General features: G+C 36.6%; 8 non-coding genes across 8 annotated transcripts; all 8 read right to left on the bottom strand.

Moving 5' to 3' along the window:
• Positions 1-1,107: 1,107 nt before the first annotated feature.
• Positions 1,108-1,226, bottom strand: LOC113101617 (5S ribosomal RNA). The gene has a single exon (XR_003290247.1). It is a non-coding gene; the product is annotated as a 5S ribosomal RNA (ribosomal RNA).
• A 368-nt stretch (positions 1,227-1,594) lies between these two features.
• On the bottom strand, positions 1,595-1,713 carry LOC113101614 (5S ribosomal RNA). The gene has a single exon (XR_003290245.1). It is a non-coding gene; the product is annotated as a 5S ribosomal RNA (ribosomal RNA).
• A 219-nt stretch (positions 1,714-1,932) lies between these two features.
• On the bottom strand, positions 1,933-2,051 carry LOC113101619 (5S ribosomal RNA). The gene has a single exon (XR_003290249.1). It is a non-coding gene; the product is annotated as a 5S ribosomal RNA (ribosomal RNA).
• Positions 2,052-8,925: 6,874 nt separating this feature from the next.
• Positions 8,926-9,044, bottom strand: LOC113101612 (5S ribosomal RNA). The gene has a single exon (XR_003290243.1). It is a non-coding gene; the product is annotated as a 5S ribosomal RNA (ribosomal RNA).
• Positions 9,045-9,265: 221 nt separating this feature from the next.
• Positions 9,266-9,384, bottom strand: LOC113101609 (5S ribosomal RNA). The gene has a single exon (XR_003290241.1). It is a non-coding gene; the product is annotated as a 5S ribosomal RNA (ribosomal RNA).
• Positions 9,385-12,235: 2,851 nt separating this feature from the next.
• LOC113101608 (5S ribosomal RNA) lies at positions 12,236-12,354 on the bottom strand. Its single transcript, XR_003290240.1, has one exon. It is a non-coding gene; the product is annotated as a 5S ribosomal RNA (ribosomal RNA).
• A 369-nt stretch (positions 12,355-12,723) lies between these two features.
• Positions 12,724-12,842, bottom strand: LOC113101613 (5S ribosomal RNA). Its single transcript, XR_003290244.1, has one exon. It is a non-coding gene; the product is annotated as a 5S ribosomal RNA (ribosomal RNA).
• A 219-nt stretch (positions 12,843-13,061) lies between these two features.
• LOC113101618 (5S ribosomal RNA) lies at positions 13,062-13,180 on the bottom strand. The gene has a single exon (XR_003290248.1). It is a non-coding gene; the product is annotated as a 5S ribosomal RNA (ribosomal RNA).
• Positions 13,181-15,324: the final 2,144 nt, after the last annotated feature.

The following is a 15,324-nucleotide window of genomic DNA, read 5'->3' as shown; positions in this document are numbered from 1 at the left end:
CATCCGCAATGTCTGTGCCTGGATACATTCTTCTTATATGGTTGAACAGGTGTTACGCCCCAATTTGTAATTAATTAAATGTCAGAGTCCTCAATATAGCTGGCAAATGTATGAAGAAACCACATACTCCTTGTTTTCAGTTGTCGAATCTCACACAGTTTCCTTTATCATTAATCCTTCATCTAATCCATCGCACGCCTCCCTGTTTATCAGTGTAATTTCATATTCTTACTTGCCTTGTCTGACTGCTAGAATCTTCCTCCTCCAATCCTTTCGTTCACTGCTTTGATAATGTCCTCTGCTCTGCATCTCTGATCCGCCATGTCAACAATTACTGTAGCCTCTTTAGAGTAAATCCTCTTGTTATAATCCATTCGTCCTTGTCCATCTCGTTGTTCTTTATCCATTTCTTTGTCTGTTAGCACTCGTCTTCCTCCTGCCATGTCCCTTCTTTGCCATGTAACCATCCATTTTTCAAAAAAAGAAAAATTTCTCCCCAGACAGCAAACTGCTGCTGGAAAGTATAAAAACTATAACAAACAAAAAATCAATAAGTTGCAAAGAAATAATCTTTACGCAGATAAAACAAAACAAAAAACACAAGGTGAGCCTCTCTCACCTACTGCCTACTACAAACTGCAACTCACTCTGTGTGGCTCACTAGCGTTGCCAGGTTGGTTTGGCCGTAAGCGAAGTTTGCTGCAAAGAGAGGGCTATTTAAAGACCAGCCAATCTTATCGCCAGTACATTATATATAAGTAGGAAAGAAAACCCAAAAACTAAAGCACCTGGTATTCCTAGGCAGTCTCTCATCAAAGTACTAACCAGACCTAAACCTGCTAAGATTCAGAGATCGGGCATTGACTCTATTTTATGGCAAAATTATTATAAACTAAGTGAAAAATGTCCAAAAAGCTTACAGCACCTGGTATTCCCAGGCGGTCTCCCATCCATGTACTAACCAGGCCCAAGCTGCAAATATTAACAGGCAGTCTCCCATCCATGTACTAACCAGGCCCAAACCTGCTAAGATTCAGAGATCCGGCATTGACTCTATTTTTTGGCAAAATTATATATACTTATATACTAAGTTAAAAATTTCCAAAAAGCTTACAGCACCTGGTATTCCCAGGCGGTCTCCCATCCAAGTACTAACCAGGCCCAAACCTGCTTAGCTTCCGAGATCAGACGAGATCGGGCATAGCCAGGTTGGTATGGCCGTAAGCGAAGTCTGCTGCAAAGAGAGGGCTATTTAAAGAGCAGCCAATCTTATCGCCAGTACATTATATAAGTAGGAAAGAAAGCCCAAAAGCTTAAAGCACCTGGTATTCCAAGGCAGTCTCTCATCAAAGTACTAACCAGGCCCAAACCTGCAAATATTCAGAGATCGGGCATTGACTCTTTTTTTTATTTTTTTTAATGAAAGATTATTATATAATTCGTGAAATTTTCCAAAAAGATTAAAGCACCTGGTATTCCCAGGCAGTCTCCCATCCATGTACTAACCAGGCCCAAACCTGCAAATATTCAGAGATCGGGCATTGACTCTATTTTTTGGCAAAATTATTATATACTAAGTGAAAAATGTCCAAAAAGCTTACAGCACCTGGTATTCCCAGGCGGTCTCCCATCCAAGTACTAACCAGGCCGAAACCTGCTTAGCTTCCGAGATCAGACGAGATCGGGCATAGCCAGGTTGGTATGGCTGTAAGCGAAGTCTGCTGCAAAGAGAGGGCTATTTAAAGAGCAGCCAATCTTATCGCCAGTACATTATATAAGTAGGAAAGAAAGCCCAAAAGCTTAAAGCACCTGGTATTCCTAGGCAGTCTCTCATCAAAGTACTAACCAGACCTAAACCTGCTAAGATTCAGAGATCGGGCATTGACTATTTTTTGGCAAAATTATTATAAACTAAGTGAAAAATGTCCAAATAGCTTACAGCACCTGGTATTCCCAGGGGGTCTCCCATCCAAGTACTAACCAGGCCCAAACCTGCTTAGCTTCCGAGATCAGACGAGATCGGGCATAGCCAGGTTGGTATGGCCGTAAGCGAAGTCTGCTGCAAAGATAGGGCTATTTAAAGAGCAGCCAATCTTATCGCCAGTACATTATATAAGTAGGAAAGAAAGCCCAAAGCTTAAAGGCACCTGGTATTCCTTTAGGCAGTCTCTCATCAAAGGTACTAACCAGACCTAACCTGCTAAGATTCAGAGAATCGGGCATTGACTCTTTTTTTTTTTTTAATGAAAGATTATTATATAATTCGTGAAATTTTCCAAAAGATTAAAGCACCTGGTATTCCCAGGCAGTCTCCCATCCATGTACTAACAAGGCCCAAACCTGCAAATATTCAGAGATCGGGCATTGACTCTATTTTTTGGCAAAATTATTATAAACTAAGTGAAAAATGTCCAAAAAGCTTACAGCACCTGGTATTCCCAGGCGGTCTCCCATCCAAGTACTAACCAGGCCCAAACCTGCTAAGATTCAGAGATCGGGCATTGACTCTAGTAGGAAAGTAGGAAAGAAAACCCAAAAGCTTAAAGCACCTGGTATTCCTAGGCAGTCTCTCATCAAAGTACTAACCAGACCTAAACCTGCTAAGATTCAGAGATCGGGCATTGACTCTTTTTTTTTTTTTTTTTTTTTTTTTTTTTTAATGAAAGATTATTACATAATTCGTGAAATTTTCCAAAAAGATTAAAGCACCTGGTATTCCCAGGCAGTCTCCCATCCATGTACTAACCAGGCCCAAACCTGCTAATATTCAGAGATTAGGCATTGACTCTATTTTTTGGCAAAATTATTATTATAAGTGAAAATGTCCAAAAAAGCTTACAGCACCTGATATTCCCAGGCGGTCTCCCATCCAAGTACTAACCAAGCCCAAACCTGCTTAGCTTTCGGAGATCAGACGAGATCGGGCATAGCTTTTTTTTTTTTTTTTTTTTTTTTTTATTTAACTTATGGGATCAACAATACATATATCTTCCATACAACAATTTTGAATCAACATACAGAAACATCACTTCCTGGAAAACAACATTATACTTTTCTAAAAATGTGTCTTACATCTTTAGTAAAAATAGTATTAAACATTTCCATGTCCATTCTTCCACTTAAAAAAATCATACAGGGTTTGTATGTAATTCTCAATTTCTGATTTAAAATACAGCCACAAATACCAAGACATAATTTTTGTTTTTGCAATATTTCTCCTCTTCCATATGACCTTTTTTGCTAGAATTATAGAGTAAATTAATAACTTGTTTATTTTGAACATTTATCGTTTAACCCCAACATAAGAGTTTATATTCCAGCTAATTTCTTTAGTCGTTTTTCCTTAAATCCCAAACTAACTTTTTTAAAACTCCAAAAAATTGACCCAATCCTTCACAAAGTAAAAACAGGTTGTAAAATTCCTTCATCTTCTGTTTTAACATACTTTACATTATTGCATCTTGTTCCATTCCAATCTTACACAGCCTCATTTCAGTGAACATCACATTTTGTCTTATGAAATAATCCAAAACATTTCAAGATCTGTATCTAAAACTTCCATCTCATATTCTTCCAAATGAGTCCTTCGTCAACTCCATTGAAGTGCCTTAACCAGGAATTGGTTGGCAATAGGTTTTTTAAAAACAGAATTTACAAAAAAATGATAAAACATTTTCACAGTACATAAATTAAAAACCATCAATTTGTTCCCCTCTTTTCAAAAACACATTCCACTCTGTTTTCAGATTTTTCCTCATTCTGAATCTCCTCAAACCCATTCTTTAGGTATTGCCTTCTTTACTTCTTCATATTGTTTTTTAAGAGTGTTTTTCATTATATTCTTCTTTTGCTTCCTCCATAGCATCAATCAACACTTGTATGGGTAGAAACCTCTTCTTTATACTCATATAACACATCCCTTACTTTTAAAAAAACCCTACTTCAATCCACTTCTTAAAATAAATCTCTTTTCCTTGTGAAACAATATTCTTATTTAAGAACAAAGGTTGGTTTTAAAATCATTTCCCTTCCATTGTGGTTTAAATTCAATTTCTGAGATAAGAACTCCAAGCACTTAAAACTTCCTTATAGAAGTCTGGTATTCTCTGCATTCATCCCATTCTTTAATTTCATCCCATAAAATATTGTTTCCTATCTTCAAATTCCCACATATGTTTAAATAAGTTCCATTGTTATTTTCCATTCACTTTTGTTTCCTCATCCAAATACTTTTTGACTGTTTTGACCTCTCATACTTTTTTTCTTTTGCTCAATATCTACTAGACCTAAACCTCCTTCTTCTACTGGACCAATTAGCGTGTTGTATGCAATTCTCGCAGGCTTTTTCTCCCATAAAAAATCCAAAATACATCTTTTTATCCTTTGTGCCGTCCAAAAAGGCATAGATGAAACAGACATAATATACCATATTTTGGACAACAATAAACATTTACAATTAAAATCTTTCCTTTTAGATTTAAATTCCTGTATCTCCAAAATACTAATCTTCTTTCCATTGCTCCTATAATCTCTTCCCACATCTTATCTCTTGTATTTTTTCCTCTTTTCCTAAAATTACACCTAAAATCTTCATTTCTTGTACTTCTTTGAAAGCAAAATTTTCTATTAAAACTGGTGATTTTCCGAATCTCATACAAACAGTTTTATCTTCATTTATTTTGCTCCAGTGCCTTGACAAAATCTTCTCACTTCTTCCATAACTATTCCCACACTTCCAATATCTCTAACTATTACTGTCGTGTCATCAGCGTATTGAAATATTTTTTGTCCTTCTATTCCCCTCTCCAGTTCTATTCCCTGTATTCTTTCTTCTTTATTTATTACCATCCCCAAAGGTTCTGCTACCAAGGAGTATAACTGTGCCGATAGTGGACACCCTTGTCTTATTGAACGTGTAATTTTAAAAGGTTCTGTTAAAAAGCCATTGCATTTCACTTTTGTCATTGCTCCTCTGTATAAAATTGTTATCCATTTAATAAAATTAATTCCAAAACCAAAACGTTCTAAAATTGAAAATAAAAAACTATGTTCCACTCTGTCAAAAGCTTTTTCGAAATCAAGGCTGATTACATATCCACACTTATTTTCTTCTCTCATATAACCTATTAAGTCTCTTATACTACTTATTGTGTCTGCAATGTCTCTTCCATTTACCCCATATGACTGATTAGTCTTTATTATTGTAGGTAATACCTTCCTCATCCTATCAGCTAAGACTTTTGCTAAAATCTTTAAATCTGTATTTAGCATAGTAATTGGTCTAAAATTATTTAAAACTGTTTTATCCCCTTTTCCTTTATATATTATCTTCATTAGCCCCATTCCCATCATCTGATATAATTCACCTTTCTCAAAAAACCTGATCATATACTTCTTTTAAAATTGTGCTTATTTTATCTTTAAAAGCCTTATAAAACTCACCTACCAGTCCATCTATTCCTGGACTTTTTCCTCCATTTAAAAGTTCTATAGCCCTCATTATCTCTTCTTTTTCTATTTCTTTTTCACAAAGTTTTTTATCTTCTTTTTCTACCTTTGGCAGTAATTTGCTGTAATAAAAACTTTTTTTCCTCATTATTTATTTTATTTGTTCTAAAAAGGTCTTCATAGTAACATTTTATTTCTTTAAGGATTTCTTCTGTTCCCTTCACTGTTTTACCATCCTTCCTCTTTATTTCCTTCATTAGTTCTGCTTTTCCTTTACTTTTCTCCAAATTAAAGAAAAATTTTGTACACCTCTCTCCCTCAACAATGTATTTTGCTTTGCTTCTCATCATAGCTCCTTTACATTTTCCCTCCTCTATTTTCTTTAGTTTCTCTTCCAAGACTATTATTTTTTGTATATCTCCACTTCTCTTTTGTTGCTCTTCTCTTAATTCCATCCTTATCTCTTTTTCCTTTTTCCGTTTTACCCTCTGAACAGTTTTACTATATTTTATTGAAAATTTCTTTATTTCATATTTTACATTCTCCCACCATATTCTTTTATCCTCTACATACATCCCATCCTCTTTCTCTGTTTCTAATAATTTTTCTATTTCCAATTTATAACTTTCACTCTTTAAAAGCTCTGTGTTTAAAACCCATACTCCAGGTCCTCTCTCCTTTTTGTTAAAGTCTATCTTCAAAGAAACCATTTTATGATCACTCAAAACTGTATCTTTATAAAATATATCCTCAATAAAATAATCTAAATTTCTTGTACTTAAAATGTGATCAATCCGTGACTGACATAAAAAATTCCCTACAATTTGTTTTCTGGTAAACTCTCTTTTCTTTTCATTCCTCTCTCTCCACACATCCATTAAGTTATTTTCTTCCATTAGAGTTCTAAGTTCTTTTCTCCCCTCATCTGCTCTAAAAACCATCCCGTCTGCCAAATCTCTTTTACAAAAAACTGTATTGAAATCTCCTACCATCATTACTTTCTTCCACTTTTCTACCAAACCTCTTAATTCATTAAAAAAATCCTTTTTTTCTTTCACTTCATTTGGTGCATGCAAATTAAATATCACAAAGCATTCATCTTCATGTCTTATTTCAACTGCAATAGATTTTCCTTTCCCATCATCATATATTACTTTTACTTTCACATCTATACCTTTTCTTATTAAAATAGCAACCCCTCTTCCCATTCTTCCATCATCATTATTAAAAAATATTTCCCCAGCCCACCTCTTTTTAAAATCATCCATTACATCACCTCTCCAGTTTGTTTCTTGAAGTATTATTAAATCTTCATCTTTACACAATTCTTTAACCATTTCAAATTTTTCCCTGTTAAGTAAACCTCTTGCATTAAAAACAACAATACTTAATACCATAAAATAAGAAAATAAGTATTTAGGAATCACCATTGTTAACTTTCTTCTTCTTCCTCTTTTTCTTCTTCTAGGATCCTCAACACTTCAAATCTATTAACATTTTTCTTTATTTCCCTTTTAACAATTCTTTTCTTAGATGATTCTAAATTTGGTTTTACCTTTAAAGTCCTTCTTCTTACGAGTCTTCCCAAGTCCTTGCCACTCTTTTGATCCTCCAAATCTCTTCCCACTCCAATACCATATGTCATTTCCATATTTTGGCTGCTTTCTGATGCAGTAAACTTGTCTTTTGTATTTGTAACTCTGTCTGCTGGTGTCCATACTACTTTGTCAATGCTTTCATTTTCTTCAGATTTTTGTCCTTCATTTTCACTTGCCAGTTCCTTATCATTCTCCCTCTCTTCCTCCATTGCTGCCTCCTGTTGCTCCTCTCTTTCACTTCTTTCTTTTGTTTCTATAGCCTCCTTTAGTATCCGCCCATTTTCCTCTTGCTCCTCTTCTTCCTCTTCCTCTTCATCTTCCTCTTCCTCTTCCTCTTCCTCTTCCTCTTCCTCTTCCTCTTCTCCGGTATTCATCCAGCATTCACATTTGTTCATAGTTTTAAAACAATCTGGGCACTTGACTGCTGTACAATCCCTTGCATAGTGACCTTGTTCCTCGCACTTGTGACATGTAAACTCTGGACAGTCCTTGAGGATGTGCTGTGGACTCATGCACAATCGACATGTTTTTACCTGTTGACTGTGTATAATCCTAAAATGTTGTGTTCCTTCTGCGGTCTCGAAGCGTGTACTGTAAGGTAATGAAGCCACTTCTCTCGGGAATTTTACCTTTACAAATCTGGTTCCATCCTCGATGTCCGTTCTCGGATAATATCTTCTCCTTATTTGTGATGTGGGGATTACTCTCCACCCTTCCAACTTGTCCAGAATGGCCGTATCTTCTAGGTAGACTGGTAAGTGCATAAAGGAGACCACATACTCCCTGTCTTGTAGCTTTTTAGTTTCACACTTTATTCCTTTAATTTCCAGTCCATTTAGAAGTTCATCACAAAGCTCTTCTTTTTCCAAAGTTACCTCATATAATCCATGTTGTTTTGGTCTTACAGCAAGGATTTTTCCTTCTCCCACCTTCTCTACTATGGATTTAATGATGTCTTCTACTCCTCCATTTTGTACCTCTGCTACATCAATGGTTATGGTTGCCTCCTTTAAATATACTCTTTGATTTTCAATTATATTTTTTCCACTTTCATCTCGCAAACCTTTTCTCAGTCCTTTATCCTGTTGTCTGCAAATTTCTGTGCCTTTATCCTTGCAGTTCCTTTTGTGTTCCTCCATTTTCTTTGATTGCTCTTTCCCCACACGAGAAAAACAAACAAAAAAGTCAAACAAACTAAAAATAAATACCTCCCAGACAGCTTAAAAGCTGCTGGTTAGCATTGAAACAAAAAACCAAACTTTCCAACTGTTATTTTGTTCACTCCAAACATAAATAAAACAAAAAACAAAACAAAAATGCAGAGAGCCTATCTCTCTGAATTGCTGCCACACTACTTCCTTAGTTGCACTCTAGCGCCCTCAGGTTGGTATGGCCGTAAGCGAAGTTTGCTGCAAAGAGAGGGCTATTTAAAGACCAGCCAATCTTATCGCCAGTACATTATATAAGTAGGAAAGAAAACCCAAAAGCTTAAAGCACCTGGTATTCCTAGGCAGTCTCTCATCAAAGTACTAACCAGACCTAAACCTGCTAAGATTCAGAGATCGGGCATTGACTCTATTTTTTGGCAAAATTATTATATACTAAGTGAAAAATTTCCAAAAAGCTTACAGCACCTGGTATTCCCAGGCGGTCTCCCATCCAAGTACTAACCAGGCCCAAACCTGCTAAGATTCAGAGGTCGGGCATTGACTCTAGTAGGAAAGTAGGAAAGAAAACCCAAAAGCTTAAAGCACCTGGTATTCCTAGGCAGTCTCTCATCAAAGTACTAACCAGACCTAAACCTGCTAAGATTCAGAGATCGGGCATTGACTCTATTTTTTGGCAAAATTATTATAAACTAAGTGAAAAATGTCCAAAAAGCTTACAGCACCTGGTATTCCCAGGCGGTCTCCCATCCAAGTACTAACCAGGCCCAAACCTGCTTAGCTTCGGAGATCAGACGAGATCGGGCATAGCCAGGTTGGTATGGCCGTAAGCGAAGTCTGCTGCAAAGAGAGGGCTATTTAAAGACCAGCCAATCTTATCGCCAGTACATTATATAAGTAGGAAAGAAAACCCAAAAGCTTAAAGCACCTGGTATTCCTAGGCAGTCTCTCATCAAAGTACTAACCAGACCTAAACCTGCTAAGATTCAGAGATCGGGCATTGACTCTATTTTTTGGCAAAATTATTATAAACTAAGTGAAAAATGTCCAAAAAGCTTACAGCACCTGGTATTCCCAGGCGGTCTCCCATCCAAGTACTAACCAGGCCCAAACCTGCTTAGCTTCCGAGATTAGACGAGATCGGGCATAGCCAGGTTGGTATGGCCGTAAGCGAAGTCTGCTGCAAAGAGAGGGCTATTTAAAGACCAGCCAATCTTATCGCCAGTACATTATATAAGTAGGAAAGAAAGCCCAAAAGCTTAAAGCACCTGGTATTCCTAGGCAGTCTCTCATCAAAGTACTAACCAGACCTAAACCTGCTAAGATTCAGAGATCGGGCATTGACTCTATTTTTTGGCAAAATTATTATATACTAAGTGAAAAATGTCCAAAAAGCTTACAGCACCTGGTATTAACAGGCAGTCTCCCATCCATGTACTAACCAGGCCCAAACCTGCTAAGATTCAGAGATCGGGCATTGACTCTATTTTTTTGCCAAATTATTATATACTAAGTGAAAAATTTCCAAAAAGCTTACAGCACCTGGTATTCCCAGGCGGTCTCCCATCCAAGTACTAACCAGGCCCAAACCTGCTTAGCTTCCGAGATCAGACGAGATTTTTTTTTTTTTTTTTTTTTTTTTTTTTTTATTAACAAATTTAAAATATTTCATTAAAAACATTGTACACATTTTCCACAGAAGCATAACAAACAAAAACAATAATTATTTGCCACAGGTTTGATAAAAGCCATTTCTCTAAACACCAAACACATTTATTTCACTTTACATTCAATAAATAACCTTTTATCTCCATTTTTCTTTTTGAAATACAATTAAGGCATTAGCATACCATGATACAATGTATAAAAACATTATAATAATAAATAATAATACAAATTTAAACCAAACATTGTATTCTTAGTCTACCTCCTCCTCCTCATCTTCCCTCAACACTTGAAATTTATTCTCAAACAAATGTTTCCCCTTATTGTATTTTTCCCTAAAATGTCTTTTTTTCTGGCCACATTCACATTTGGTATTACCTTAAGGGTTCTCCTTCTTAATGTCACCCTTTTGTCCTTTCTATCATCCATTCTGTCCACTCCTTTCTCCTCTTCAGTTATCTCTTGCATTTCCTCCTCCTTTTCTTTTAGTCCTTGGTTCTCCATTTCCTCCAATGCCCCTTGTGTTACTTCCTGTGATGTCAATATTCCTTTGTCCATTTCTCCTTCCAGCCTTTTCTCTTCCAATTCCATTTCTTTCTCCTCTTCAGTTATCTCTTGCATTTCCTCCTCCTTTTCTTTTAATCCTTGGTTCTCCATTTCCTCCAATACCCCTTGTGTTACTTCCTGTGATGTCAATATTCCTTTGTCCATTTCTCCTTCCAGCCTTTTCTCTTCCAATTCCTTCTTATTTTCCACAATAGCCTCTTTATTCACACCATCCTCTTCCTCATTCTCTCCACCATTTTGTAATTCAGTTTCTTTTGACATTCGCCCTCCTACACCTTCTGACTCTTTATTTTGAATTTCATTCTCCATCCAACACTCACATCTTATGATCACCTTTCTGCAATCCGGGCACTTAATTGCATCGCAATCCCTTGCGTAATGACCCTGGCCATTGCACTGATGACATTTAAAATCTGGACAGTCTTTGAACACATGTCCCGGATTCATGCACAATCGACAGGTTTTAACCTGACGATCATGCATGATCCTGAAATACTGTGTTCCCTCCTCCGTATCAAACTTTGTACTGTATGGCAGAGACACTACTTCTTTAGGAAATTTCACCCTTAGGTACCTTGTACCATCCGCAATGTCTGTGCCTGGATACATTCTTCTTATGATGTCTGAAACAGGTGTTACGCCCCAATTTTGTAATTTAATTAAAATGTCAGAGTCCTCAATATAGGCTGGCAAATGTATGAAAGAAACCACATACTCCCTTGTTTTCAGTTGTCGAATCTCACACAGTTTTCCTTTTATCATTAATCCTTCATCTAATCCATCGCACGCCTCCCTGTTTATCAGTGTAATTTCATATTCTTTTACTTGCCTTGGTCTGACTGCTAGAATCTTTCCTCCTCCAATCCTTTCGTTCACTGCTTTGATAATGTCCTCTGCTCTTGCATCTCTCTGATCCGCCATGTCAACAATTACTGTAGCCTCTTTAGAGTAAATCCTCTTGTTATAATCCATTCGTCCTTGTCCATCTCGTTGTTCTTTATCCATTTCTTTGTCTGTTAGCACTCGTCTTCCTCCTGCCATGTCCACTTCTTTGCCATGTAATCCATCCATTTTTCAAACAAAAGAAAAATTTCTCCCCAGACAGCAAACTGCTGCTGGGAAGTATAAAAACTATAACAAACAAAAATCAATAAGTTGCAAAAGAAATAAATCTTTACGCAGATAAAACAAAACAAAAAACACAAGGTGAGCCTCTCTCACCTACTGCCTACTACAAACTGCCAACTCACTTCCTGTGTGGCTCACTAGCGTTGCCAGGTTGGTTTGGCCGTAAGCGAAGTTTGCTGCAAAGAGAGGGCTATTTAAAGACCAGCCAATCTTATCGCCAGTACATTATATAAGTAGGAAAGAAAACCCAAAAACTTAAAGCACCTGGTATTCCTAGGCAGTCTCTCATCAAAGTACTAACCAGACCTAAACCTGCTAAGATTCAGAGATCGGGCATTGACTCTATTTTATGGCAAAATTATTATAAACTAAGTGAAAAATGTCCAAAAAGCTTACAGCACCTGGTATTCCCAGGCGGTCTCCCATCCATGTACTAACCAGGCCCAAAGCTGCAAATATTCAGAGATCGGGCATTGACTCTATTTTTTGGCAAAATTATTATATACTAAGTCAAAAATGTCCAAAAAGCTTACAGCACCTGGTATTAACAGGCAGTCTCCCATCCATGTACTAACCAGGCCCAAACCTGCTAAGATTCAGAGATCCGGCATTGACTCTATTTTTTGGCAAAATTATTATATACTAAGTGAAAAATTTCCAAAAAGCTTACAGCACCTGGTATTCCCAGGCGGTCTCCCATCCAAGTACTAACCAGGCCCAAACCTGCTTAGCTTCCGAGATCAGACGAGATCGGGCATAGCCAGGTTGGTATGGCCGTAAGCGAAGTCTGCTGCAAAGAGAGGGCTATTTAAAGAGCAGCCAATCTTATCGCCAGTACATTATATAAGTAGGAAAGAAAGCCCAAAAGCTTAAAGCACCTGGTATTCCAAGGCAGTCTCTCATCAAAGTACTAACCAGGCCCAAACCTGCAAATATTCAGAGATCGGGCATTGACTCTTTTTTTTTATTTTTTTTAATGAAAGATTATTATATAATTCGTGAAATTTTCCAAAAAGATTAAAGCACCTGGTATTCCCAGGCAGTCTCCCATCCATGTACTAACCAGGCCCAAACCTGCAAATATTCAGAGATCGGGCATTGACTCTATTTTTTGGCAAAATTATTATATACTAAGTGAAAAATGTCCAAAAAGCTTACAGCACCTGGTATTCCCAGGCGGTCTCCCATCCAAGTACTAACCAGGCCGAAACCTGCTTAGCTTCCGAGATCAGACGAGATCGGGCATAGCCAGGTTGGTATGGCTGTAAGCGAAGTCTGCTGCAAAGAGAGGGCTATTTAAAGAGCAGCCAATCTTATCGCCAGTACATTATATAAGTAGGAAAGAAAGCCCAAAAGCTTAAAGCACCTGGTATTCCTAGGCAGTCTCTCATCAAAGTACTAACCAGACCTAAACCTGCTAAGATTCAGAGATCGGGCATTGACTATTTTTTGGCAAAATTATTATAAACTAAGTGAAAAATGTCCAAATAGCTTACAGCACCTGGTATTCCCAGGGGGTCTCCCATCCAAGTACTAACCAGGCCCAAACCTGCTTAGCTTCCGAGATCAGACGAGATCGGGCATAGCCAGGTTGGTATGGCCGTAAGCGAAGTCTGCTGCAAAGATAGGGCTATTTAAAGAGCAGCCAATCTTATCGCCAGTACATTATATAAGTAGGAAAGAAAGCCCAAAAGCTTAAAGCACCTGGTATTCCTAGGCAGTCTCTCATCAAAGTACTAACCAGACCTAAACCTGCTAAGATTCAGAGATCGGGCATTGACTCTTTTTTTTTTTTTTAATGAAAGATTATTATATAATTCGTGAAATTTTCCAAAAAGATTAAAGCACCTGGTATTCCCAGGCAGTCTCCCATCCATGTACTAACAAGGCCCAAACCTGCAAATATTCAGAGATCGGGCATTGACTCTATTTTTTGGCAAAATTATTATAAACTAAGTGAAAAATGTCCAAAAAGCTTACAGCACCTGGTATTCCCAGGCGGTCTCCCATCCAAGTACTAACCAGGCCCAAACCTGCTAAGATTCAGAGATCGGGCATTGACTCTAGTAGGAAAGTAGGAAAGAAAACCCAAAAGCTTAAAGCACCTGGTATTCCTAGGCAGTCTCTCATCAAAGTACTAACCAGACCTAAACCTGCTAAGATTCAGAGATCGGGCATTGACTCTTTTTTTTTTTTTTTTTTTTTTTTTTTTTTTAATGAAAGATTATTACATAATTCGTGAAATTTTCCAAAAAGATTAAAGCACCTGGTATTCCCAGGCAGTCTCCCATCCATGTACTAACCAGGCCCAAACCTGCTAATATTCAGAGATTAGGCATTGACTCTATTTTTTGGCAAAATTATTATATACTAAGTGAAAAATGTCCAAAAAGCTTACAGCACCTGATATTCCCAGGCGGTCTCCCATCCAAGTACTAACCAAGCCCAAACCTGCTTAGCTTCGGAGATCAGACGAGATCGGGCATAGCTTTTTTTTTTTTTTTTTTTTTTTTTATTTAACTTATGGGATCAACAATACATATATCTTCCATACAACAATTTTGAATCAACATACAGAAACATCACTTCCTGGAGAAACAACATTATACTTTTCTAAAATGTGTCTTACATCTTTAGTAAAAATAGTATTAAACATTTCCATGTCATTCTTCCACTTAAAAAAATCATACAGGGTTTGTATGTAATTCTCAATTTCTGATTTAAAATACAGCCACAAATCCAAGACATAATTTTTGTTTTTTGCAATATTTCTCCTCTTCCATATGACCTTTTTTGCTAGAATTAAGAGTAAATTAATAACTTGTTTATTTTGACATTTATCGTTTAACCCCAACATAAGAGTTATATTCCAGCTAATTTCTTTAGTCGTTTTTCTTAAATCCCAAACTAACTTTTTTAAAACTCCAAAAAATTGACCCAATCCTTCACAAAGTAAAAACAGGTGTAAAATTCCTTCATCTTCTGTTTTACATACTTTACATATTGCATCTTGTTCCATTCCAATCTTACACAGCCTCATTTCAGTGAACATCACATTTTGTCTTATGAAATAATCCAAACATTCAAGATCTGTATCTAAAAACTTCCATCTCATATTCTTCCAAATGAGTCCTTCGTCAACTCCATTGAAGTGCCTTAACCAGAATTGGTTGGCAATAGGTTTTTTAAAAACAGAATTTACAAAAAAATGATAAAACATTTTCACAGTACATAAATTAAAAACCATCAATTTGTCCCCTCTTTTCAAAAACACATCCACTCTGTTTTCAGATTTTTCCTCATTCTGAATCTCCTCAACCCATTCTTTAGGTATTGCCTTCTTTACTTCTTCATATTGTTTTTTAAGAGTGTTTTCATTATATTCTTCTTTTGCTTCCTCCATAGCATCAATCAACACTTGTATGGGTAGAAACCCTTCTTTATACTCATATAACACATCCCTTACTTTTAAAAACCCTACTTCAATCCACTTCTTAAAATAAATCTCTTTTCCTTGTGAAACAATATTCTTATTTAAGAACAAAGGTTGGTTTAAAATCATTTCCCTTCCATGTGGTTTAAATTCAATTTCTGAGAGTAAAGAACTCCAAGCACTTAAAACTTCCTTATAGAAGTCTGGTATTCTCTGCATCATCCCATTCTTTAATTTCATCCATAAAATATTGTTTCCTATCTTCAAATTCCCACATATGTTTAAATAAAGTTCCATTGTTATTTTCCATTCACTTTTG

Source organism: Carassius auratus, unplaced genomic scaffold (genome assembly GCF_003368295.1).
Source record: "Carassius auratus strain Wakin unplaced genomic scaffold, ASM336829v1 scaf_tig00217616, whole genome shotgun sequence".
NCBI lineage: Eukaryota > Metazoa > Chordata > Actinopteri > Cypriniformes > Cyprinidae > Carassius > Carassius auratus.
The sequence above is the reverse complement of the archived record's forward strand: the minus strand, read 5'-3'. Positions and strand labels throughout refer to the sequence as shown.